Below are 27472 nucleotides of genomic sequence, written 5' to 3' on the forward strand. Positions count from 1 at the left end.
ACCATAATCTTTATACAAAAGAACTCAGTACTTAGCTGATCTGCTTTCTAAAAATAAGAACTTTTTAGTTTTCTGAAAATCTGAACATTAAGCTTTCATACGTATATATAATTTTTAAACTGTATACTTTTTCGTCTCATCTGGATCTTGGTACTTAAGATTTAGGTGACAGGGTGACACACAGGCCATTATTTGCAGCTTTATTATTTATACTACAATATGTGGCCAAATTAATTTATATTGTTTGCATTGTTGATTACCAGGAAAAAGCAAAAATGTGTGCTGTCCTGGGGGTTGGGACAACCATGCGATATCCAATATCCAAAAATTTATCAGGCAGCATATTTCCTCAATGTCATGATGGAAAATTAGGAATGCTACCTCCTGAAGTCTGCCACTTGAAATTGGAACAGCCTGGAAGCTCTCTAAATACTCAAGAGAAAACTCCTGCTCTTGTAACTATTACATATCTGTTTCCTGATGCTCAACAAGTCAATACATGAGACACAAGGTTGCAGCAAAGAAGGGGGTTTACTTGTAGGGTAGCCAAAGGAGGAGACAGGAGGAAACCTCAAACACATCTCCGCGGAGAGTCTGAAAGTAGGGTTTTCACAGGCTTTGGAGTAGGCCGAAGTGTGGAGATCATTAATTGGTTGAAGGGTGTGGGGTGAGGTCAATGGGGAGATAAAGAAACTGTTCTCATGTGACTTGGTTCCTCTGTGGGTGTCTTTAAACTGGTTGAGGGTCAGGTGTTTTCCTGGAATTTAGAATCTGCTTAAGCAATTCCTAAAAAGCCTTGTGATTCCAACATCAGAGATTCTACCTATCTCACATCAGAATCCTATCTATAGGAGCAATGGGGATGCAATTGGTCAGTATCTACTGCTGACTTTGATTACAAGGAAGTGGGTCAAAATGCAGCCTGACTAATGCTTATTCATACATTTCTGTCCAGAATTCTTTCTAAACCTGTGAGGACAGCTTCACTTTGCTCTGTCAAGCATTCTAAAGCAATAACATTTAATGGGAAAAATGAAATCATTTACGTACATTTATTTTATATTATTATACTTTTAAGTTTTGGGGTATATGTGCAGGTTTGTTACATAGGTATACACATGCCATGGTAGTTTACTGCATCCACCCCCTGTAATCTACATTAGGTATTTCTCCTAATGTTATCCCTCCCCAACCCCCCTACTCCCTGCTATCCCTCCCCTAGCCCCCCACCGTCCCCAATAGGCCCTGGTGTGTGATGTTCCCCTCCCTGTGTCAATGTGTTCTCATTGTTCAACACCCACTTATGAGTGAGAACATGCAGTGTTTGGTTTTCTGTTCAATTTAAAATGTTTTTCTATATATCAACTATGAGTATTTGGAATTGTTACAATGAACAAATGATGGAAATAGTATTCAATCATTACTATGATTGAACAGTAATTATAGCTCAGGAATTAAAACACTTTTCTTCAGTTTGCTGAGAATGATGGTTTCCAGCTTCATCCATGTCCCTGCAAAGGGCATGAGTCAACTTTTTTTGTTTTCATTTTTAAAACTTGTATCTGCTTTCAGAATAATAATTCTAAATTTTCTGGAATGGGAACAATTGAGCTAGATCTACAAGACTCATCTAACCAATATCTTTTAAAAATAGGCAAAATGTTATTGTATTTATTTTTGAAAGGCAGGAAAATCCATCAAAACTTTTTTTCTTTTATTAGCAAGAATGTTATATATTTTAATGGATGAATGGGGTTATAGTATCTATTTAGATTATCGCATATTTTAGATTTTAATTATTTTATCTCTTAAAAATTTGAATACTCTGGGAGAACAATTCTAAATCTAAATTTGAGACATGGTGCTTATTTACAAATATCTTTACCACCATTGTTATACAGATCAGCCAGCCTAGAAAACTAGAAGCATAGAACCACCACCTGCACCCTGCATAAATTCTTTTATAGGAAAAAAAAAAAAGTTTTGCAGTCTCTAACTTACAAATCCATTTTCTCTCTCCCTGAAGCTGGCAGTACAAATAACGGTCCTGGATCTTATACCAGATTGTCAAATTCGTTTTGCTATCTTCAGTACAGGGACTGACTCATAGTACATGTTCCATATTGTTGGCTAAAATACAGAGATTATGACTGACCACATTGTTTATTTTTAGATGTAAACTTACAACTTCCTGTGTCTACTTAAATTTGGAATTATTTAACTGAGAATGCAGTCAACTCAATTACTTTCATCTTGATGGTAATTTTGTATATGTCGATGAAAAAACAAAATCTGTATCTTTTATAATTAATTGCTTAATGGCTAAAAGTAGTAAATAAAACCATATAATCTCTTAATGGACATTTCAGTTACAAATTCTTTTGGCAAACAAAAACTAAACTACTATTTTAATGACTTAGAGTCCCCAAATTGTACTTAAAAACCAGATTGCTCTATCACATCTCAATATGATTGATAACTTTCTAGAATTAACTCAAAACGTGGATAAATACATAAACTATGAAATGATGACTACCTCAACCTCAAGTGAGTTTAATTCTCTAGGGTTTAGGCTTTGATTATGAATAGTAATCTAAAAGTAAAAGTCTATAATGATAAACTCAAAAGCAAGATCATTATTATCAATTAAAATGTAAACCAATGGCATTATAAGTGAAACTATCTCAATTCTGTAAGATCTCAATTATATAAATATAGGGCACTGACAAGTATGTTAATCGTGTATATTTGCATTAGTTAACATAACAACTACACAAAGTTGGATCTGGGCCAACTGATACTGGCTGATTATGTGGTCCACCCTTCTGAAGGGGTAGTTAGCCTGTTAGCATCCTCTCCTCTTCCAGGCAACCTTTCCCAAAGGGCAGAGTCCAAATATCCTTTCATCTCATTAATCCTTTGCACAGTCTGGCTGGGTGAGCCTTCGTAAAAGTTATTTGAATTTCTTGGTTCTGGGCATATTGTGAAGCTTTCAATTTTTAAGGATGCTTAAGATGAATGACTATTTAATTCAATTTTGCTTAAGGCACTAAATTTACAATACCATTAACTCACATTTACAAAGAACTTCTCCACTTTGTAATTCTGTTGAAATGTTCCTCAGCTCTAATCACTAGCCAGAAGGGAAAGCCCAGTCCAGAAAGCGCGGGAGTGAATGAAGACAAATTCCTTACAGGGCCGATTTTTTTCACTCTTATCAAATGTGTCACAGAAATCTTTTCAGAAACTGCCATCAGCACCCTTTCTAAAACAACTTTTTGGTGGCTTATATGTGGAAATTTTGAAAGACAGCACCTCCACCTCCACTTTTTTAAATGAGTAGGGAAAAGGCTTTATTTAAAGAAAAACACTTTTACATTATGAAAGGTCTCCATGTTGATATTTTTTACCTTTTAAATTGTTTAGAAATTATTTTTTCTAGTTTTTGAGGGTACATTAACAGTTATTTTTCAAATTAGATAATTTAGAGGAATTCAAAGAAACCCAACAAGCACTAAGCAAACCAAACATAAAAGAACAATGCAAAATGAAATGAGAGCATCGAAAACCATATATACCTCTATTTGTCAAAGTTCTAGAGAAGACTGTTAGGTCCCCCCTAGATGGCAGCACTGTTGTGCTCTGTAACCTGCACAAATGCCTCCAGATGGCTTTCTGGAGCCAGAAAGTCTGAAACAATAAGAAAACCACAAAGAAGAACAACAGGTTCCTGTTCCAGCCAACCCATCAACCCACTGAGTCAACAACAACCAACCCTGAGCTGTAACTCTCCACTTGTTGCCCCAGCTTAGAAAGCTTGCTCTGCCCCCCACCTCCATGATGATTCCCTTTTCAGACTCAGCCAGCTGGCACCCGAGTGAATAAACAGCCTGGTTGCTCACACACAGCCTGTTTGGGTTACATCTTCAATCAGATGCACACTTAACAGAGATGAATGGGATAGATTCGAAGTTACTGTCTCCTAAGGGAAAATTCATGGCCTGTAAGTCAAATGTACTAGTGCACTTAGTTACTAAATGTTAATGATCTGTCAAGATACAATAGTGTATATTTTTTCAGAAGCATCCTTCATTATAAACAGGTTTTCCATGAGAGTGGTATTTTTATGTTGTTAGCCAGCTCTGGACTTGAAACAATCAATAAATCATTATAGAAGCCTAGGTCAAACTATTAATTATACGGAGCGATTTTCTAATCCATTTTTATTAAATGTGATAAAAGATAATTGATTCAGATCTGAAACTGAACAACTCCAGAAAAAAAATGTCCAACAGAGTTTTCACTGGATATAGTCTCATAAATATAAATTTCCTTCTGGGAATTTCTATGTTCATGACATTATAAATTTTAAAATGAAGTTATTGTGCTTGTCATCTATATGAAGAATTTCCACTGTTTCATTTGAACCCAATTTTATTTCATTTATTTTTTAAACTGTAAATTGGATATATTATAGCTGTATATGTTTATGGGGCACACACTGATGTTATAGTTTGTGAATACAGTGTGGAATAATTAAATCAAGCTAATTAACATGTTCAACATCTTAAATACCGTATTTTATGGTGAGAACATTTGAAATTTATATTCTCAGTGATTTTGAAATGTACAATATGTTCTTTACTATATTCATCATACTATACAAAATATCCTGAAGAATAATGTATTTCTCTTGTGTAATTACCACTTTGTACCCTTGACCATCATCTCCTGATTCCGCTCTCCCCCAGCCTCTCCAATAACCACCATTCTACTCTCCGCTTCTTTCTATGTGATTGTTTCAGATTCCAAATATAAGTGAGAGTATAATGTGTTTGGTTTTCTGTTCCTAATTTATGTTACTTAGAGAAATGTTTTCCAATTTCATCTATGTTGTCACAAATGACAACTTTTTTTGAAAGCTGAATAGCTTTCCATCATGTACATATACCACATTTTCTTTATTCGTTTCTTCATGGACATATAGGTTGATTCCAGAACTTGGCTACTGAGAACAATGCTGCAATAAACATGGGGTGCAGACATTTCTCCAACATGCTGATTTCCATTCCCATTGTATACCTAGTAATGGGATTGCTCAATGGTATGGTATGGTAGTTCTTTAAATATTTGAGGAAACTCCATACTGCTTGGTATTATGGTTGTACTAATTTACGTTCCCATCAACAGTGAGTTTCAACAGTGAGTTAAGCGTTCCTTCTCTCCACATTCTCACCAACACTTGTTCTCTTGTTTCTTTTTGGTAACACTCATTGTTTTAAAAATTTGTATTTTAAGTTCTGTGGTAAATATGCAGGATGTGCAGGTTTGTTACAGAGGTAAACATGCCAGGGTGGTTTGCTGCACCTTTCAAAAAGAACAAGATCATGTCTTTTGCAGGGTCATGGACAGATCTGGAAGCCATTATCCTCACCAAACTAATGCAGGAACAGAAAACCAAACATCTCATGTCCTCACTTATAAGTGGGAGCTGAAGGATGAGAACACATGGACAGAGGAAAGGGACAACAGTCATTTCAGCGGGAGAGAGGTGATATCTCATTGTGATTTTGGTTTGCATTCCCTGATAATTAACAAGACTGAGCATTTTTTCATATACCTTTTGGTCATTTTATGTCTTCTTTTGCATAAATGTCTGTTAATTCCTTTGCCAAATCAAATTATTTGGTTTCTTTCTAGATATTTGTTTCAGTTTCTCATCTATTTGGGATATTAGCCCCTTTTCAGGCATGTGGCTTGCAAATCTTTGTCGTTGTTGTCTTTTAGGTGCACAATCTTTTTATTTTGATGAAATCTCGTGTCTATCTTTACTGTTATAGCTTATACTTTTGGGGTCAAATTCAAAAAAATCATTTCCCATACCTATATCTCATAGATATTCACCTGTTTTTCTAGTAGTTTTACAGTAACAAATCTTATGTGTAAGTCTATTGGCTTTTTAAAAATTATAGATGTCTGGTTCTTTTAATAATGGGAAAATAATTTTAATTTTCTAAATCTATTCTTTCTGCTGCTACTCATTATGTGCAGACCTATGTGCAAAGTACTTAAGCAGGTGTTTCGATTTGATAGCTTCCCTGCCTTCATCTATTTATTGAGCATGGGGCAGCAGACTTTTTCTGTAAAGGTCTAAGTAGCAAATATTTTAGGCTTTATTGGACACATATGGCTTCTGTGGCTGCCATTCAACTCTCTCAAAGTAATATAGACAATACATAAACAAATGGGGATGGCTGTGTGCCAATACACCTTATTGGCACTGAAACATGAATTTCATATAGTTTTCATGCATCATGAAATACTGTTATCCTTTTATTCTTTCAATTATTTGGAAATTTTAAAATCACTTTTAGCTCAAGGGCTATACAAAAGAGCACCTGGCTTAATGTGGCCCATGGGATGCAGTTTTCAGGCCCCTGGTTTGCATTATTAAAAGATGGAAGATTTTCTTATAGGATTTCTATTTTTTATTAGGAAATATTCTCCTATTCTCTGAAGTTTCATAAACGTCTTTCCTAGAAAAATCTTAAGGATTTATTGTCAAGTTTTTATTTCACAGACATATTCATTATTTTTTATCTTAGTATAGTTAGATTCAAATTGAGGTAACTGATTCTGGGAAACAGAGAAAAGCAGAATGAAATGAAACATTTTGCAGTTGGCAAGGGAACTCTACTGCAATTTCTGTAGCCTCAGTTCGAAAAAGAAATTATGGCATTATAGGAAAAACAGCTTTTGAAACTAAGGCAACCAATACATATCAATAAAACAAATCTCAGCTACTTTACTCCAATATTTTGCTATACTGTGGTGATATTCTTGGCATTGATACAGCAATGAAAACATTGGAGTAGATTTGGGGAAACACAGGGATGCTCTATGTTTAACTTAAACAGGCAGATAAACTGAGTTCATTAGTCTGAACTTCTTACGTAATAAATTAAAAACTTGAGGTTCAGAGTGTTTAAGTAGCTTACCCAAGAAAACACACATACTTTCAACCTAGTTTTTTCGGATTTCGAAATACATGCTTTTTGCAGTACAGCTGACTTCCAAGATGGTGATACAAATATATTTTCTCAGAAGGAAGCAAAAAAACTAAACATCTCAGGTTTTAGCTCACAAGTAATTAGTGACAATTTAATTGGAGTTTTAAGTGTTTTCACTGCATTTTAATAAATAATTAACACCAGTATAGAAACAGCTTTGCACTGCTTGAAAATTGTGAATTGGCAGATAAGCTTTTTAAAGAACCAGCTTAACAAGTGGCAGTACCTTGAAGAGCTATTTCTGAATTGTCCTCTTGGAAGTACTCTGGAATTTATTTGCTCTCTGTGACTGAAGTTAGGAAAGCATTCACTAAACTGAAGGTTAAGAGGGGATTCATGTTCAAGTAGAATTGAACTGGATAACAGCTGAGGTTCATTGTCATACTGGCTCTGTAAATGGAACCATAAAAAGTTACCCTGGTCTGGGGGTGTGTTGCCCTATGTTGCTCAGACAGGTCCTGGACTCCTGGTCTCAAGCAACCCTCCCACTTTGGCCTCCCAAAATCCTGGGATGAAGGATGTGAGCCACACATCATACATATATGTAACCCAGGTTACATATGTAATTACTAATTATTATAGTTTGATACTTTAAACTTATCATGTATACAATAGATAAAACTCTTATTTTTTCTTATTCTGCCAGCAATCTTCCAAGTGATATGATTTTAAAGTTTTCATTTGTTAAAATAATAATAACTAAGCATAAGAGAAAAGTGGTTGTATTAGCGCCATGTTTATTGCCAAATGCAAAATAAATATTGGAAATAATGAAATTGACAATGTTTTAGGATGTTTGATAGAAAAATATATTTTGTACAAAGATTGATCTTGCCTTCATATGTTTTTGCTCTGGTATACAAAATGAGATAGTTTCCTATGATAAAATTTATTTCTTAGTAAAACAGGTAGTACATGTGAAATTTTTTTTTCCTGATAAAAGAGTACTTTCAAAGGAAGACAAATTTTAAATATGATTTGGAATGTAAATGATCTTTTGCTGAAGGCTGAAATTGCTCATATTTAATAAAGAGTACCCGTGCAGACAGCAGGGCTTCATTTGACTTGTACCTGCTGATTTTATAGCACAATGGTGAATTATGAAATATTAGTAAAAACACACTATGTACAACACTTTTAAAATAATTTCATTCAAAATTTTAAAGGAAAATAATAATCATGACAGAAAAATCTATTAAGGCTGAGGGAAAATTAAACATAAACACAGTTAATACTTTCATTGTCTACTAATTCCCAGGAAATGGATTAAAAGAAGGTATGTGGCTCAGTGCAACTCTCTGCATTCTGCATTTTAAATATCTTCAGTTTCTCCAAGAAAAAGTATATTTTGTACCATGAATCAATGCTTTGTAAACATAAAATATGCCTTCTTAACTTTGTTCATTTAAGTTTACTCTGTGTAAGGAGAGGAGACAAACTATGTGCCAAGGTCAATGAAAATAAGCAGCCATTTCTTCAGAAGTTACATTTGTTCTCATTTATTTGAGGGAGTGGTCAAACCTATGGAAAAAGATGTATCAGTTTGCTGAGCGCGGTGACTCGGGCCTGTAATCCCAGCACTTTGGAAGGCTGAGGCAGGTGGATCACTTGAGGTCAGGAGTTCAAGACCAGCCTGGCCAACGTGGTGAAACCCTGTCTCTACTAAAAATACAAAAATTAACCAGGGTGGTAGCGGGTATCTGTAATCCCAGCTAATCTAGAGGCTGAGGCAGGAGAATATCTTGAACCTGGGAGGTGGTGGTTGCAATGAGCCTAGAGTGCACCACTGCCCTCCAGCCTGGGGACCAAAGCTTGACTCAGCAGGCTGGTCTCAGACTCCTAGTCTCAAGCAATCCTCCCACCTAGGCATCCCAAAATCCTGAAATTGCAGGTGTAGGCCTCTGCTCCTTGCCCAAAACAAATTCTTTATTACTTGCTTAAGTATACGGGAGTCAATTTTCTAATTTTAAGACATAAGAGAAAAATCAATACAAATTTAAATTTTTGAAGGCAACTGTTTTTATACTTCTACTTAAGCAGATGTAACATTTACAAAACATGTAGAGATGTCTTTTTCCAGGTAAGATAACAGTTATTTTAACACAAAGTTAGACTTCCAAGCCTCAAATGAGATATCTTTTGGTTCTTTCTGTATTCACAGGAACTTTTATCTAAGCAGCACAATTCTAGTAAACTTGAACATTACTTAGTTTGAGATTCTTGTCATATCAACTCTGTGTGGTCAAATATATCTAAACATAATCTCTCCATCTAGGCAGTATCTGTGTATGTAAGCATATTTTGTTTAGTTGGAGGCTTATGATTAGAAGTCACAAGCCTTAAGAAAAGATGAGCCTCTGTTGAAAACTCCCTCCCTGCAGCATTCAGCTTTATCCTGAGGTCAATATGAAGGTAAGAATGGGTTGGAAAATAAGCTCATATCTTTGCAAACAAGGATTGTGGGGGGAAAAAATCATAATATGTCTTCAGAACACTAAGGAGAAGTTGCCCCTACAGGCAACCTGTTAAGTTCAGCAGGCTTATCTGCCTCTCAGCACCTGCCTAAGTCAGCCTCAATATTTGCCAAGCAAGCCTTCTAATGCTAATTTAATGTCCCAGTGGGGACACCTACTTTGAAGAGATATTTCCAATGTAAATTATTAAATTGATCTTATAGCACACAAATTGATCTCATGTGAATTTCAGCAGCATGAGTCATCCCTCCTTCGCACTCCCCGAAAAGACCAGATTTTGTTAGCTTATAAAAGGCAAAAAAAAATAATTTAAAAACATTTTATTCTTTAGAAAAAGGTGGAAACAACAGAAATGTCCCCTTCTACCTTATTTGCTTTTTCTTTAAATTCACACTTATTTTGCACTTGCTTTTAGATGACTCTTAGCAATACTTGCTCTTCTTGTTAAGGTTGTTCTGTTTGTTCTGGAGGGATGTTCTCATTATCTGGTTTTCTGGGGAGTTGCGTTTGTTCAATTGTTTTGTTTTTGATTTTTTGTTTTTTTTTTGAAACAGAGTTTCACCCTTGTTGACAAGGCTGAAGTGCAATGGGGCAGCCTCAGCTCACTGCAACCTGCGCTTCCTAGGTTCAAGTGATTATCCTGCCTCAGTCCCCGCCGCCAAGTAGTTGGGATTACAGGCACATATCACCACTCCTGGCTACTATTTTTTTGTATTTTTAGTAGAGACAGGGTTTCTCTATGTTTGTCAGGCTGGTCTCAAACTCCCCCCGACATCACGTGATCCTCCTGCCTCAGCCTCCCAAGGTGCTGGGATTACAGGCATGAGCCACTGTGCTCAGCCCTATATTCTGATTATTGCATATAGACTTAAGGAAATGCACTGGGTCAAGTCAAGACTGAAGGACAATCACTTTCCACAGTCAGGGAGGCAAACAGTAGAAGATTCATAAATCATGGCTCTGTTTCTGTCGGGGTCAGATGAGGCCAGACAAGAAAGGCCCTTGAAATTGCATTAGAATTTGGGCTGTTGTCTCAGGAATGATAGGAAGTCATTCAGGGGTTTTTTAACAGGGAGTGGCAAAATCACATTTTTGTTTTGGAAAGAACGTTCTGACTGAGTATGAAGAATGATGTGTTGAGAAAAGCAAAGTTCTTAATGGTTTGGTAAATTGCCCTAAAGACAACAAAAAAGGGTAGACTGGTCTCTGCAGAAGTTTCTATTGCAAAGACTTAGTGTAACTAAATAGAATGTACCTCGATGAATTTAACACTGTCTAGCTTTGTGCAGTCACCAGCAAGTTGATTGAACTCAGTCCTTATGATGGAGGTTTTACTACAATCAGTGAAACATCAAAAGTAAAAAAAAAGAGAGAGAAGAAGCCATCATTGTTCCCATTTTACAGAGGAAGGAACTAAGACTCAGATTAAGATTCAGATAAAGCAGACGATTCTCACAAATGACAAAGTTAGTTAGGGGTTAAAATGAGTACATTTTCTCAATCTGATTCCAAATCTCCCATGCTTTCCCCACCTCAGCATATCGCCTTTGTATTGAGAAACTCAGTTGCCCATGAACCAGAGAGTTTCCCAATAAACCAAGTGCTTGGGAAACTCCAACTCCTTGAAAAAGAAAGATAGAAAGGCAGAGACATACACACAGAGAGAGAGAGAGAGAGTGACTGAGAAGAAAGGGAGGGAGGGAGGGGGGAAAATAAAGAAAACTTTAGCCTGGTCAATGTAAACTCTAGTCTACTATTGACCCTAATTTGTAAATTTTGACACCTCCACTCCCAAAGGGAAAAATAACATTTATTTTCCAAAGATTCACAGTTTACCTAGAAATGGTTCCCTTCTTAATAAAACTTTAAATGTTTTCTCAGTGGTGTACAAATTTTACAATTTACACCAACATAAAAGATTGGTGTTAGCCAAATTCTTTATGCCTCATTCGGATGTTTCTGTATAATAAGTATTGATTGAGTAGTTTTCCATGTCGTGGACTATAAGCAAGTGAAATGTGAATGTGCTTATGATAGTCAAGGCTAATTAGTTAAGGATTTATATTATACCTCTTTTCAAAACTCATTTTAGATTATTGTTTTACATATTAATATACATGTCTATATCAAGTCAATATCTACAGGGTAAATGGCTACTTTATTTATACCTACTTTGCTTAAAGGGAAGACTTAAAATTTGCAAATTATGTTCCTCTTTGTAAGCCTTAACTTACACTACCTATTACAGGGAAATGAGTGAAATAAGTTTTGTATAAACGTCCAAGAAATACCTACAGCACTGAAATAACTGTGAAATGTTGCAGAGAATCTGTACGTTAGAGAAAAATTGGGTGAACATCATTGGGAAACCAAATGTCAAGTAGTTACTAACACAGCTCAGCAGCAAGTCAGGAAACCACAAGAATCATAGTCATAGCCTGTGGGAGGCAGGGAGCAGAGACATGGAAGGGAAACCTTTGCTAATCCAGATGGCACAAATGAGTCCCTGATCAGTGATGAGTGGTGTTATCACTCAACCTTCCTATGCCCTGTTCAGTGATAAATTGAGCAGTCAAACCCTGTCAGGCTCCCTCTATTGCTCTGATCATACTTTAAGAAGGTTAATGTCACTGAACAACTGGTGAAATTTACTGTCAATATAATATTGACATTTCAATTATTTTCAAAAAATAAAAACAAAGAGCATCAGATAACACAAATCTTGGTGGACAATTAACCAAATTTGGTTTTGGCTAAGTAGATTGTTTACAACTAAAACTAGAAGAAAGAAAAATACAGAATTTGAAATCAAAAGATCAGAAATCAGGTTATGTTGTTCAATTTATTAATTATGCTCATGGACAAGTTGTAATCTTTTAAAATTTTGATTTTGTCATTTATCTAGTGGGGAAAATGGCATCAACTTTTAAAGCATTTATGTAATTTAACAAATGATATATTTGAGAAGAGATCGACAAATTATAAAATGTCTATAAATTTTTTGGTGTTATTTTAGCCACCAGGTGAAGTCATTTTAGTATACTTTGCCCCTACATTACTCATCTCCAAATATTTTAGATTGTGTAATGCTATCGACTGAGTTTGCATTCCCCCAAAATGTGTGATTTGAAAAATAATGCTTCTATTTCTATAAATTGTTCCTATTCTAACAACTAACAGTAGCTAATCATCAATAATACATATACAAAGTCAGGTTTATTAACAATAGTGGGTGAATTCACATTTCAAATTGCTTTCTAGATAATTTTTTATCTCTGATCAATGTCTTGTAAATCATCATTGATTTTTTACCTCATGATATGACAAAGAAAGACTTTGTATTGGGAATACAAGTAACAACCTTGTCATTTTCTTGTTGATTGTGTTTGCATTTTTAGTGTAATATTCATTCTGAGATATTTTTGTAGGAATCTTCTTTAGCCATCTTTCATTTTAGAAGACGTAAGAGACACATAAAATAGGTGTGTAGTCAATCTATCTTCTCCCTTGGAAACCTTGGCACCACGTATAAAATAATATGACCATGTAACATATTGATGAAGTGGAAACACCAATGTCTATCCATATGTTAAGTATGAGCCAAGCTTAATTATTTCATAATTTATTTCTGTTTATAGTTAAAAATTTTTTAAATAAGTTTAAATTTTTCCTCTCATATTTCATATTTCATATCTTGCTGGCATCCTTACTTTGAAAATCACTTCCTAAATAAAACTAAGGATTGCTAATGAAACAAATAAATACATCTTAATTTCTTTAAAAATATCTGGAACCAGCCAGGCACAGTGGCTTATGCCTGTGGTCCCAGCTATCTGGGAGGCTGAGGTGGGAAGAAAACTTGAGTCTGGGAGGTAGAGACTACAGTCAGCTGTGATTGCACAAGTGCACTCCAGTATGAGCCACAGAGAAACACCTTGTCAAAAAAAAAAATTCAGAACCACTCATTGTTCCCCCATGATGTTAGTATTATAAAGAAATGTTGAATTAAATAGAGATTTGGAATCTGATCTGTTACATACCTCATTCAGGAGTCAATATTCACTTGAAACATTCAAAGATGTATTTGATGTTATTTAAGTTTTCACAATAATACCCAATTACAAAATGTGACTTTGAACTTACAAAATGTTCACTTAGGTGATACTTACTTTAAATATCAACTTAGGTATTAGCAAAACTGAAGTTTCCTATTATATGGTTACATAAATGTTCACTGTGTTCATCTAAATAATTCCAGGCAGTGCTACATGTCTTATAATAATTTCTGTGACTTAGGACACAGCATTTTATAAATATTTGAGAATGTGATATTCTAGTTTCAGGATCATGTTTTATTTAAAATGTAAAAATTTAATATTAAAATTAATCATTAGAATCATGTACCAAATTCAGCTGTGCCACATAAAAGACAGAACTCCTAACTTCAGCAATGTGTAGTTCAAACTTCACTGGGATGTTTCAAAACTTCATATATTCTGTTACTAGAGTATTCTGTTTTAAGGGTATGGCCACAGTATCTATTACTGAAAAGTCTTATATATAGAATGCTATCCATTTTCAAATCGTAACCTACCTTTAACTGACAGGAACTGGTATCACTGAGAGAAAATTCCAGATGTCTCAGGAACTTATTCCTAAATAGTCCCTTATCTTATCTATTGATCTTTCTGCAAGCACATATATGGTACTCTATGACATAATCTCATTTTTTAAAATTCCATTAATGTCAAGTGAAATAGTATAAATGTACTTCCCTGAATGACTTTTCTGTGTCCTAAGTTTTAGTTTGGATTTCCCATACACAGTAAACCTGTTTTAAGAGTCATCCAAAGCGTTGGCAGGTTCAGAAAGTCTCTGCCTACGTATAATCATTTCATACCAGGAGGAGAAACAGACAAGGTTACAGATACAATTGATGGAACTAGGTATGTAGATAGCGTCTGCAAGCATCGGGGGACCAAACTTTGCTTCAGAGCTATAAAACATTTCTGCTTTACCTTTTCAGCTGCCACTTTGGAAGCAAAAGGTACAAAGGTCAGGTCAGAGGTTTCAGATTACCGATTAGCAAGACCATTTAGGTGCCCATTGCCGTGAGTCTATACACAATTGGCATGCGTTCACGGATCTACCAGTTATCAAGTAAAAGACTGGTCAATCAGGGAAGCACTGATCAACACACTCACGTCTATGGAGACTCAAGCAGCAATGGTAACATAAACTTTTTCTTTCTCCTCTTCCTTCACTTTTTATTTTAGGACTTTTAGGTCTCTATTATATTACTAAGAGGAACGAAGCATATAGGCATATGGTAAGGTACAATTTATAAAAAAAAAAAATAGAATGTCCCATTTTTATTCACCAGCCACAGTGTACTAATAAATTTTATACATACTATTTTATTTTATCCTCACTAGAACCCTTTGATATATTTACACTTTTAGAAATAAGGAAACCTAAGGAAATTAAGTAAGTAATTTAACTGAAGTCACAGAGGCAATAAGTGAAAAGCTAAGACTGAGGTAAGAATCAGAGTCCTTCAATTTCAATATATTTTTGTTAAGTGTTCAATTAGTTCAAAGTGATTTCAGAAATGCCAGGCGAGTACCCTCTTTACCTCATCTACTTGCCAATGCTTGAAATTCTACCATAAAAGGTTTATTCTTTAGTAGGAAGTTACTCAACCTTTATTAAAATGAAAATACCTCTGATTATAGGGTTATAGTATATTATATCAATTTTTACACCTCTGTGTGAAGGAAAGCTGTGTTCATTGGAATGCACTCATTTTAACAGAAAAGTCAAACTTGAATTAACACCAAAATAACGCATATATTTTGGTTCAGATGATCTAAAAATTTAAACATAGAGCTATGATCCAGAATAGCCCATGTAGAACTCTGCCTCCTTCTCTCTATAATTCTTGTAGGTCAGCCCTCATCTTCACAGAGGGAGCAGGATGGCCAAGGTTTCCGGGAAGTGACAATCACTTCCAGAAATTTTCAGGAAAGGAAAAGGAAGTTCCTGCTCCCATCCACCTCCCTGAGAAGCCCTCAGGTAGTCTTGCCAGGTGTCTCTTTGGCTCAGAGGTTTCCTGAGCCAGTCTCTGTGACTGGTCACTGGATGGCTTAGAGTTTCCCACCCTTGCACAAAGCACTGTGGCAAAGAGAATGAGGTTCTATTGGTAGGATTAGGTCAGAAGTTAGTAAAGCTGGCTGGGCCTCCAAACAACCTCAGGAGCTTCGAAAACGCCTATGCCTGAATCATATTCTAGAAAAATAAGAATCAGATTCCAGGGGTGGAGGTGTGAAAGCATGCATGCAGTGGGCAGAAGATGACCCTACTTGTGAAAATCTGCCCAAATGACACATAATGTGGAGACAGAATTCAGAATTACTGAGGCTCACACTCTCCATTGAGGGTTCATTACTCATACCTAATCCATGTGGGCAAGATAAGGCAGGAGGGGCCAAGTGTACCAAGAGGAAGATATCAGCAATCCACCTGGCCTTAATGTCAAAGGGCAAGTATTGATGACAGAAGAGTATGATGGGAATTAATCCCATGAGATGTGAGGAAAGGGCAGGCATCCATGGACAGAGAGGAAAAGATACAAAAAAGAGAACGTAGGAAAGAATTAAAGCTTGTATCAGCTACTTCACTTAAGGCTCATTCTTGATCATTGTAAGGACAACTTTTAATTATAACTTCTAGTTACATAAAGTATTTTCGGAAAGTACTTTCTCACCTACTGATTTTTGCATATGCCATATTTCAGCTGAATTTGGGAGTTTCCTGATTTGGTCAGATAAAGAATGTTCTGATAAAAGCAACCAGTTTTATTTAAAAAGATAGAGGTGACTTCCACACAGACATCCACACACACATCCACATCCACACAAAGCAAAAATCCTACTGCTACATAAACACTGCTAATTTACCACATTGGAATAGTTACTTGAATCTGTTTTAAACTTGTCATATTTATAATATAATTAGATATGGTATATTCATAATATGATATGTAAAATAATCTATAATTCTACAGTTCCTTTTAATTATTAATATGTTTTTCTCTACATTATATATTGTTTGTTTTAGATGTCTAATATCTTATTTATATATTTATAATTATTGATTGATTCCTTAATAAGAATGCTTTAAAAATTATAATGCACATTATTTTTTAAAAGGTTGTAAAATAATTTTGCTGAATGAAAAATTGTGTCCATGTTTAAATTACCACACCTTTGATGCCTGCTGCAATTACATTCTTCTGTACTTTGCAACTTTGATCTCTTTTTTATACATATTATTTTTATGTCTTATGTGTAAATTCAGAACAAATTATTTTCTCATTAATTTGAATAATATTAATTTTTAACTTGGAAATTTCTAAAATTTCTACCTTTAAATTAGATTATAAGAATTTCTAATAACATGAATATAAATAGGAGACTACAAAGTTACCTGTTCACAGACACTGATTACAATGTGTGAAAGTGTGTGTGTGTGTCTGTGTGTGTGCATACATGCATGTGTATTTCAGTAAATGAAGTTTTTTAATAAAGTAACAAAACTTTTATGACAAAGATGATTAATTTCTCCTAATCAGCTTCTAAACATTTATATTATTCCATATTTATTTTCAAAAATAATGCATAACTTTGTTTTAACAAGACACAATTTTACATTAGCGATACAACATAGTATTGTAATATATTTCATAACAATATTTACATTTTAAATATAACAAAAAGATAACAACATTCATTATTTAGGTTAAGTATGAAGGTGGTTTATGACAACTTTAAAAATCCAACAACAACAGTTTCTCAGAGAGTTCTTTATCCATTTCACTCTATTCTTTAGAAGGTCTCAGAAAGTATTGTTTACGAGACTGTGAAGACACCATATTTTCTCACATTCTTTGTTCCTTTCATTATAAGCCCAGTCAGAACCTCTGGAGCTATGATTTTTGAAGTCATTTATAATGATCTATATTTATTCATCTTATGTGTGAAGCCTACTAACTTCTTACTGTTCCTATCCCCAACATACTAATCTAAACCTCTCTCAACGCTGGAAAATAACAAGATGGCATTCATCTACCTTTTCTTCTCAATGATTATTTTTAGCACTGTAATAAAAGTGGACACCAACCAGAAATATTGGTTCCTTCAATTTTGTTATCGTCATTTCATTCTATAATTTGGGTTTATTAGATTTCGGCATCACCACAAAATAAGGTTAATCAATCACTATTTTCTGCTTTTTGCTTATACTGTCAGGCAAAATGATGCCTTCAAAACACACTAAATTATAATTTATGTTTGGGTGAAGCTGCGCTTTTAGTTACCTTTCGTACTAGGGAGTTAGCACAGTGATTGGGACAGACTAGATATGTCACATATTTACAAAAAAGAAACTAAATGCAAACCACACTTTTTCATTTTTTTAGTTAGAGGGCGTTTGAGAGAACATCTCTATTTTGTAGATTGTTTTCACATACATATTTTAAACTATTCTTTTTCTTTGATTTTTCATCTATTGAGTAATCTTCACACTGATGCCACATAAAGGGCATTAATTCAAATTCCAGAAAAAAAGAATAGAGACCTTTGTTTCCCTGTATTTTAAGACACCCAAAATTTCAAATGCATACTTTGTCTGAAAGATCAGGAAAAGTGCAGGAAATTACATCAGCTATCTGCAGAAGGGGCAAAATGGAAAAAATTCAAATATATCTTGGGTTAGTAACTTTGAAGCAATCTCACAGGAATGGAATTGCATTAGCCCATCTAAAACTATAGGCGCATCAGTTGTCTCAAGAGGCTGCTTATCATGAAGCCAAAAGTAGTCTGTGGGAGGCAGGGTGTGCCAATCTCCTGACAATAATATTTCAGTATCTTTTGCTTCTCTATCTTCCTCATGTGCCCATAGCTTGATCCCATTACATAGTAAGATGATAATACACATGATTTCATGCCTCTGTGCTTTCAGTTTTCTTTATCTTTTCTCTTTTTAAAATTTTTCTTGTCATTTCATCTCTTATTAGTCAGTTGAAAAGTCCCCACTCAACTTTCAAGACATGCAGGGTATAATTTAATAAGTTCATGCAGGAAGCTTTTCATGGAATTTCTAGCCAGACCCAGTGTTTCTCTTGGGAAGTCCATTAGTAAAGAAGGCATGCTGGACTTGTTTACAACTTTCTGCTTTATATTGCAATTTTCCACTTAGAATTCTTTACAAAATGCTTTAACCTTAGGGAATGATGAAAAGTTTCCTGTAAGAGTAAACAAATATAAAACCCAAACATGCCTGACTTCTTAATGGATAAACAGGAAAAGAAGCTTCTTCCAAAACAGCAGGATTATCAAGAGCAGGAATCTGTGTATCTTTACACCAGAACTAAACTAGAGAAGTGGCATAGCTGCTCTCTATGATCCAATTCCAAGTGCCTTTTATTCTATCCACGGCCACCAGGAGGTGAAAAATACCCAAAGAACTTTGCCTCTTTAGCTCTTTCAGCACAATTCCAATGCATCTGAGGCGTTCCTCACCTGTGTTATGCCCTGTTCAACCACTTCTCCCAGAGGACTGCCTTTCTCAGTGCTTCCTCTCTTATTCCAGACATACTTCTCTTGAATTTTTATCTGGTTCAGGAAGCAATCACTTGTAGTTTTGAAATTCTTCAGCCAGGTTGAAGCCTCTAAAGGTTGATCAAAGAGTTGTTTGTTGTAGTTCGACTGTAGAAGTTCCCGGAAATTTTTTACCCCATTATGAGCATCTGGAATATGTAGTATCATCCAGTCCTGTTTTGCACAGAAATTAATAATATGGCAAAGACTGAGAGTTTTTCCTGTTCCCTTCTCCCCATACAGAAGATATCATACAGTCGGATAAGCAACATTGGTGTTTTTTCAGGTAATGCAGAAGTTCCAGGGCTGGTTTCCTTTCCATCAGGTAAGCTTCACTGAATGTCTTCACCTGCATCACAAAGCGAGGAGGAAGGCCCTGGGGAACTACTGTCTTCATATCCTGGGGGAAGATGTTGTAGTGCTGACCCTCATGCTGATCCCCATGCTTAGCTGGGTCATTCTCATTGGTGTGGGAAATAGCTCTGGGACTCTCAACTGGAACCTGGTTATCTAGGTGAGCAGCAATGCTTTGGTGTGCCTGGGTTCCCATGTGTAACAAAAGCCCAGGGTCCAACTTATGGATCCTAGAGATAAGCCTTATTATTCCTTTCAGTAGTGTCCTTGCACTCTCCTGGAGGTTCGGAGTCCAACTCCTTTCCCTCAGCGGTACAACCCCTGTGCCAGTATGGGGTATGGACACCGTCCCTCACCCTGAGTCGAGGTTGAGTTCTTCTAACAAGGCGACTGGCACACACCGCCTGGGGCCGCCTCCAAAGCTCAGTATTTTCCTCCAAACTGTGTTATTTCTCTATTGCAAAGCTTTTGGTTTATTCAGTTGCTTCTTCCATATTACATCAGTGGTTGCAAGCGGGTGTTCATGACTTTCACTCCTGTATATTTCTTCTTTCTAGACATTGTGTTAGTTTCTTAAGGCTCCATAATAAGGTGCGGAGGCTGAAAGAAACAAACATGTCTGACAGTTCTGAAAGCCAGAAGTTCAAGAATCAAGGTGTGGGCAGGATCACACTAGCTCTGAAGGCTCCAGGGGAGGGTCCTTCCTTCCTTCTTCCAGATTCTGGCTGCTCCGGGCCTTCATTGGTTTGTGGCTACGTAGCTTCACTGTCTGTCTGTGGCTTCATTCCCATGAACCTCTCCTGCGTGTCCAAACCTTTCTGTCTCATGTATAAAGATATGCTCATTGGATTTATGACCCACCTACTTAATCCAGGATGATTTCATCTTTAAATCTTTTACTTACCAGTACAAAAACATTTTTCGAATTAGGTCACATTCACAACTTTTGGGTTGGACGTCTTTTGGGGGATCACCATTCAAAACACTACAGTATCTTTGCAACTTCTCTTTACACTTCTGCTTCAGTCATTTAGTAGTTTTTAAATACCCAAGCATGGGAATCTGATTTGTCAGGGTCCATCTTTTTGCTAAAGCTCAGATGATAGGATGCTGCCACTTCCTGCTTTCATACTTTTTCACCCTAGTCCATTCAAATGTGGCCAAGGCACAGAGTCACATGATACTAACAGGGCTGCTGAGGCTCAGCTCTTCCATGGTGCCTGTTGGCAGGGCAGGCTATGGCTTCAGCAGACTGACATAACTGGTAGTGTCCATCTAGTGCATCAGAATTCAAGAACCTCCACACAAGTAGAAACTATCTTATTATATTTTGTAATCCCAATGCTTCAAATTGTGCTTTGTACATGTTATATGTTTAATACGGATTTGTACACTGAACCATTAAAGATAAGATTCATTCATTCATGGATTCAATAAATGTTTGTTAGTACCTACTATGTGCTGGGCAGTACAGTTAGATACTGTGGTTAAGGTGATGCATATTGAAGTATATTCCATGTCCCCATAGACTTTTTAGACATGAAGAGGAGGAATATGTATATAATCACACAAATGATCGATTTTAATTGTGATAAGTTCTATAAGGAGTATCTATCTTCCTAGAATTGACTTTATGTTTAGCAAATAAATGCCTGGTTCTAATTTGGATTTTTGTATAGATTTTCCAGAGGGAGTATATATATATATATTTCATTAGTAAATATGACTATCCTGGTCCCCTTGACAGTTCTAGCTGTCATTGCAAATTAATAAATTGAATTCTTGTTCAGGTATTAGTCTCTAGAAATGTGGTTAGCATGTTCGCATTCATCTCCACTGGTGCCACTGACCTTTTGCAGGATATTTGTTAGTTGTGGGGGACTGTCTTGTACATTATAGGATATTTGGTAGCATCCGTGGCCTTGTACAAGATGCCAGTAGCACACAGTCTTCTCTGAGACAAACAAAAATGTCTTCAGACATTGCCAAATTTTGCTGGGAAGCAAAATTGCTCCCAGGAGGGAATCATTTCTCTAAAAGTAAATCAGGCAATCTGAATGATTGAATTAGGTAGGAATGGGAAATGCGAAACCTCCAGTTCTATAAATAAGAATCACAGAATCACATTAAATCAGTTAGTATTGTGCCTCCATCATGTTCTTGTGGTTGTACGTGTATATGTGTTCTTAGGAGGATACAGAGGCTCATGTAAACCAATATGTAGCATCTTATGTGGTTTACATTTCTCATCTATTGCCAATTTGCCAGAAGGGAGACACAAGCTTAATATAATTTGTGAACACACACCATACACATGTAAGCTTCTTTTGATCTTCAGCTTTGGAAATACTCCTTTATAGAAATATAGACTGAAGCAAACTTTTTACACAATGTATTTTTGGTGGTTCCTTATATCATATCATTCTTTATATCAATACCCTTCCATTTTAAATGTTTTCATTTATGTAAAAATTTGTCATTCTTAATAAGAGATACTATTTAAAAAAAGTTATTTGGGGTCATGAGATCTGGGGTTGAATTCTTCCTCAATTCATGCATGGCAACTATAATCTTGTTAAGTTACTATTTTTTATAACATTTTTTAAAAGTCCTATTTGAATGATTAAAAATAAACCTTACAAACAATAAATGTCATGAATTTTTGAGATGATGATTATGAACATGACCTAAGAGCAGTATGAAAAGTTGTATCTATTTGATCGGAAAGTGAGAGGAAGAAGGGAGTTTCAATGGACACCTGTATCCGATGTTTGAACCAAATGCACCGTACAGTCCCTGTATTCAGGATCTAAAAATGCACCGTGTCAAAAACAAGTCTACGTGAAAGCCTGGGGTTTCAAACTACCGAGGACAAATGCCTTATTAAATGCCAAAATCCTCATCATCACTGTTGCAGATAACAGGTGTTCCAGGTGAAGGTTCATGTTTGAATAACACCACATAACCTGGCAGCTGTGCTGATTCCTACCGATTTCACTAGGAACTAAAAATAAAATATTTAAAAAGACGGGGAAAAAAAGCCCAATCTCTGCTTGAAATGTAGGTTAACTGTTATAGAGAATGCTTTTCCTTCTGATGAATCACACCTGACCACAAAGTTTTCTATATATTTACTCAGAAATGAGTTAGAATTGCACCTGTACTGCATATTTCTCCCTCATTGAATCCTTCTTCATTCAGGGAAAACTGATTGCTGCTTATTCTTCCCCTCCTGGGTGGCTTGAAGAACTTTAATGGGGTGGAATCACATAATAACCAAGCATTCCCTGGTCTGGTGGACAAGCTGCACATACTGAACAAATAGGGGCAAATGTTCCTCCAAAGGGCTGATGAGTACATTTGCAGTTTAATTTAAAGCTGCCCCGGGGTAGCTATGCCGTCTCATTGGGTTTCTTTATGTTTGTGTTACTATAGAATCAAACACATGCCTTCCTTTTAGTCTGGGACTGTAACTTCCAAATCACAGAAGAATGAAAACTCTCTCCTGATATTCAACTCAGAATGCAAAACTCAGCTTCTGAGTCACTGGGCTCCGTGACAATTGCCAATACCCATTCTTAAGCAATTTGCAAAGCAGCCCTGGGAGGCTTACTTGAAAAGTATGTTGTGACTGCCCTGCCCACAACTAGCATTGCCAGCATTATGCTTGACTTGGAATAACTTGATTTTGCCACTTCAGGCGCTATGTGTCAGAAGCACTGGACAATTTTAATGGGCTTTTGGACATTAAGAACATGATCTGGTATTTATTGAGCATATAAGGTATATTGGGCAATGCAGCCAAGCACTTTGCATACATTTCACTTAAGACAGTTATTAGGGAAACGGTATTATATATATAATACCATATATATATAGTTATAATGTCAAGGTCTTACAGATACGGAGATTGTACCAACATTTTCTGATTTTGTTGCAAATGATGATTTCCTTATGTATGAATAATACAGATTTTTATGGTATTTACATTTTATTCTCATTTTAATCTGTGAGGATTTAATAGAGGGTCATTGCCTCGTTTTACAAAGGAGGAAACTAGGGCTCAGAGGTTTTAAGTAATCAAACAGTACAAGTGAAAGAGTCGTCCGTAAAATCTAGGACCATAGACCACAGAGTAGGTGTTCTTTCCCTTGTTCTGCTACAAATAGAAGAAAATCTCCTTGATCCACAAACTATGTAATGATAATCAGGCATGAGCTTAAAACACCCTGAAAGAACAAAAGCTTGAGCTTACCAGTGTCAAGTTCTTCACTGATTTTTATGTCAGGCCAGAAGTCAGCAACTCTGGCCCATCGTCCATTTTTGTAAATAAAGTTTTATTGAAACACACCCACCCCCATTTCTTTAGCTGTAATCTATAGCTGATTTTGTTATAACCATAATGACTGGATTGAGCAGTTGAGATATTTGTTGTATGGCTTACAAAGCCTAAATATTTACTATCTGGCACTTTACAAATAAAGATCATCAACTGCTTTTCAAAATTATAAGAAATTATCTTATATTTTAATATTATACTTGGCTTAATTATGATTGTGAATAACCTTTATTATTATTATTATTATTATTAGGCAGTCTTAGAATAATATCAGTCCTCATAATATAAATGGAATGAGTTCTGATTTTTGTTTTTTGCATGTGAGGCATTAAATACTAAAAATTCATTTCCCAAAGGAGCAATCTGTGGCTTTGCCTCTGGTTAAATCCTCCGTATCTCACCACGTCTCCTTTCTGGTGTCTTTCCCTCTCTCTTTCTCTCACTGTTCCAACTTCATCACCCCACACATGTGTTAATCCATAGCTAACTCCCTCCCAGCCCAGTGTCATAGCTGCTTCCTCCATCTGTGCTGCCAATTCTATACCTCTTGCTTCTTGGTGATGTCCTCTTTCACTTCTCCCTTGGTCTTATCTATTCTTAGCCTATTTGTTCTTTCTCATTAATGTTTAAACAGGTTCAAATCTCCACTAACATAAGATACCTCAGGTCCTACCTCCCACTCTAGCTACTGTGCTCTTTCTTCTATCTTTCATAAGTAATTTCCTAGGAAGACTTGTTTACCATCAATGCCTTTGTCACCATTTACTCCTCAATCTATTGCTACTGACTTCTTGTCCACACACACTACAAGTGTGTATATATCTGTATGTAGGTGTTTGTGTGCACATACACAGACACACATATTGACACACACACACACACACACACACATTTTTGTAAATACTACTTCTTTATGATTAATTCACAATAGGAGAATTGCTGTGTCAAAGGGTAGGTCACATTTAAGCCTCTGAAAAGCTGTGCTTTCACTTCTACCAGCAGTGAGCCAGAGTGCTTAACTCTAAATGCTTAACTTCATTGCTGAAAGTGGCATATTATCATTTTTTAAAACTTGGCTAATTGGATAAAGAAGAATAACAGTGTAGCTATGTGATATGGTTTGGCTTTGTGTCCCTACCCAAATTTCATCTTGTAGTTTGAATAATCCCCACATGTCTTGGGAGGGACCCAGCAGGCAGTAATTGAATCATGGGGGTGGTTACTTCCATGCTGCTGCTCTCATGATAGTGAGTTCATTCTCATGAGATCTGATGGTTTTATTGGGGGATCTTCCCCTTTTGTTCTGCATTTCTCTTTGCTGCTGCCACGTGAAGAAGCACGTGTTTGCTTCCCCTTCTGCCATGATTGTAAATTTCCCGAGGCCTCCCCAGCCATGCTGAACTGTGAGTTCATTAACCCTCTTTCCTTTATATAGTACACAGTCTCAGGTATGTCTTTATTAGAAGTGTGAAAATGGACTAATACACAATGATAGATTATTTTAGTTTTATTTGATTACTTATAAAGTTTTAAATGTTTTCATTAATATATTGGTAGAGGATGGAGATCGAAATTCCAATACAAGTCTTTTGAATATTTGTCTAATGTAAACCAACTTTAATATAAGCCAGCATTTTAATAATTGTAAAATATTTCTTTTGTTTTAACCAAGTTGTAGCAATAGTTTTTCTGAAATAAAGATGTGCATGAATCTGAACAAATACGGTTTTTAATTTAAGAAAATATCAAGAAACAACTTAAAATGTTAATGATTTGGGAAAATTTTGGTTCTCTAAAGTTCTAGTCATAGAGAATTTTTTTTAAATTATGAAAACTAATGATTATGTTTCATTTAATATTTTTCCTTGAAGAAAATTAAAAGTATTTGAAAACTAAAATAGAATAATTTTAATTTAACTTTATGAAGTATGTTTCTATTTTGTTTTCACAAGTTCTTAATGTATGATTGAATAAACCACATATTAATTCCTTTAAAAATTAAAAGCTTTTTAAAAATACTTTTGATTGTTTTATACTTTTTATTAGAAACTTTGAAGCTAAAGATTACTTCAATTAGATAAGAATTAAAATATTACAGAAATTTGTAAAATTATTCCAATTATCTTGCTAACTAGAACATCTAATATTAGACATATCAAAACAATAATCTTATGGTGCTTATTTACAAAATACTTAAAACTGTATAGGTCTCATTTTCCACTTCTGGGTGTAAATAGAAATGAAAATATGAATAAAATATACACATAAATTGCTTGGTTTCAGGGGTTAAGGCTTGATGATACGTTTGGTCTTGAAGACTGAATATGATTTTAAAATATCTTGAAAGAAAAGGTGTAAGACTCTTGTGTACCTGTGATGTTTGTGAAATTAAAAAAAGCAAATCACAGGACAACACATTCTGAGAAATAATTAACAAGTTCTACTGAAGAACAATCCTGAAGAATACCATAATATTTTTAAGAACAAATGCTTTCACTTGACTCCAAAAAACTTTTGAATTTTGATTGTTTACATACTCATTTTTTCACTTAACTTAATTTCTATAACTCTATTTAGTTTCCTGGGATGGGGTCCTTTATATTTTAGGTGTTCAAGAAATGTTTGTTGAGTGAATCAATCTCTTTCTTGTAATAATAGACCCCTTGTGGTTTTTAAATTTAAAAGGTCAAATTTGTGTTATGTATGAAACAATGTGATTTTTATCCATAATTAAATAAAAGGTTATAAATAAGTCAGAACATTACAAATCTGAGTCTGAGCTGATTTGCTTTCTTAAGCTGATTTGCTTTTTGAAATAAGCTGATTTGTTTATTTATAATATATGTCATAAGGCTTAAAGTGATATATAATCTTTTGTCCTGGAATTCTGTTTCAGAGAATATATTCTAAGGACATAATATTTATACAAAAAATGATTTTAAAACATCTTTTCAAAATATTAAAAATGTTTAAAAATTATCTTCTTTTCTTCTGTATGACAGTCAATGATAGTACTATTATTAATTATCATCAAAGAACTGAATGAAATGGAATTGGCTAATCAGAAGAATTATGAAATTGAAGAGTTTCTGGATTTGAAATCCTTAAGATAATTGCCGAAAACAATCAAAATTCATCTATTTCTGTGCACCAGGGCATAATTTGGTGGAAGGGTCACTCAATTACCCTTAATTCACTTTAGCACATATTTATCTACTGAGAGTCTGCTACATGTTGAGCACTGTGGTAAATGCTTAGAGACAAGAATCATTAATGGTTGAATATGGAGGGTCTTGCATTTCATGAAGATACTTAGAATTTATGTTGTAGGCAGTGGAACAGAAGAATAACATACTTAGATTCCTAATGTAAAGATAAGTATAGAGAAAATATAAAGGATGGAGTGAGTAATGGGCAGAACAGAAGGAGAAAGTCCAATCAGAAGATCCTTCAAATGGTCTCAGTGAAAGTAAAATAGAAGCCTGGGATAAGACAGTAACCATAAACACTGAAAGAGGACACAGGTATGAAGGCCTGAAGTGATGACAGGTTTGAGCATCTGTCTTTAACAAAGAC

The 27472-nt window shown here is 35.3% G+C and overlaps 1 protein-coding gene and 1 pseudogene across 1 annotated transcript in view; both read right to left on the minus strand.

Annotated features, from left to right (window-relative positions):
* The window catches only part of CNTNAP2 (contactin associated protein 2), a 2303447-nt gene that overhangs the window by 2139287 nt on the left and 136688 nt on the right, over positions 1-27472 (minus strand). The window lies entirely within an intron of this gene.
* On the minus strand, positions 18849-19903 carry LOC103794973 (small ribosomal subunit protein mS29 pseudogene; annotated as a pseudogene).

This window comes from Callithrix jacchus, chromosome 11, assembly GCF_049354715.1.
Source record: "Callithrix jacchus isolate 240 chromosome 11, calJac240_pri, whole genome shotgun sequence".
Lineage (NCBI taxonomy): Eukaryota > Metazoa > Chordata > Mammalia > Primates > Cebidae > Callithrix > Callithrix jacchus.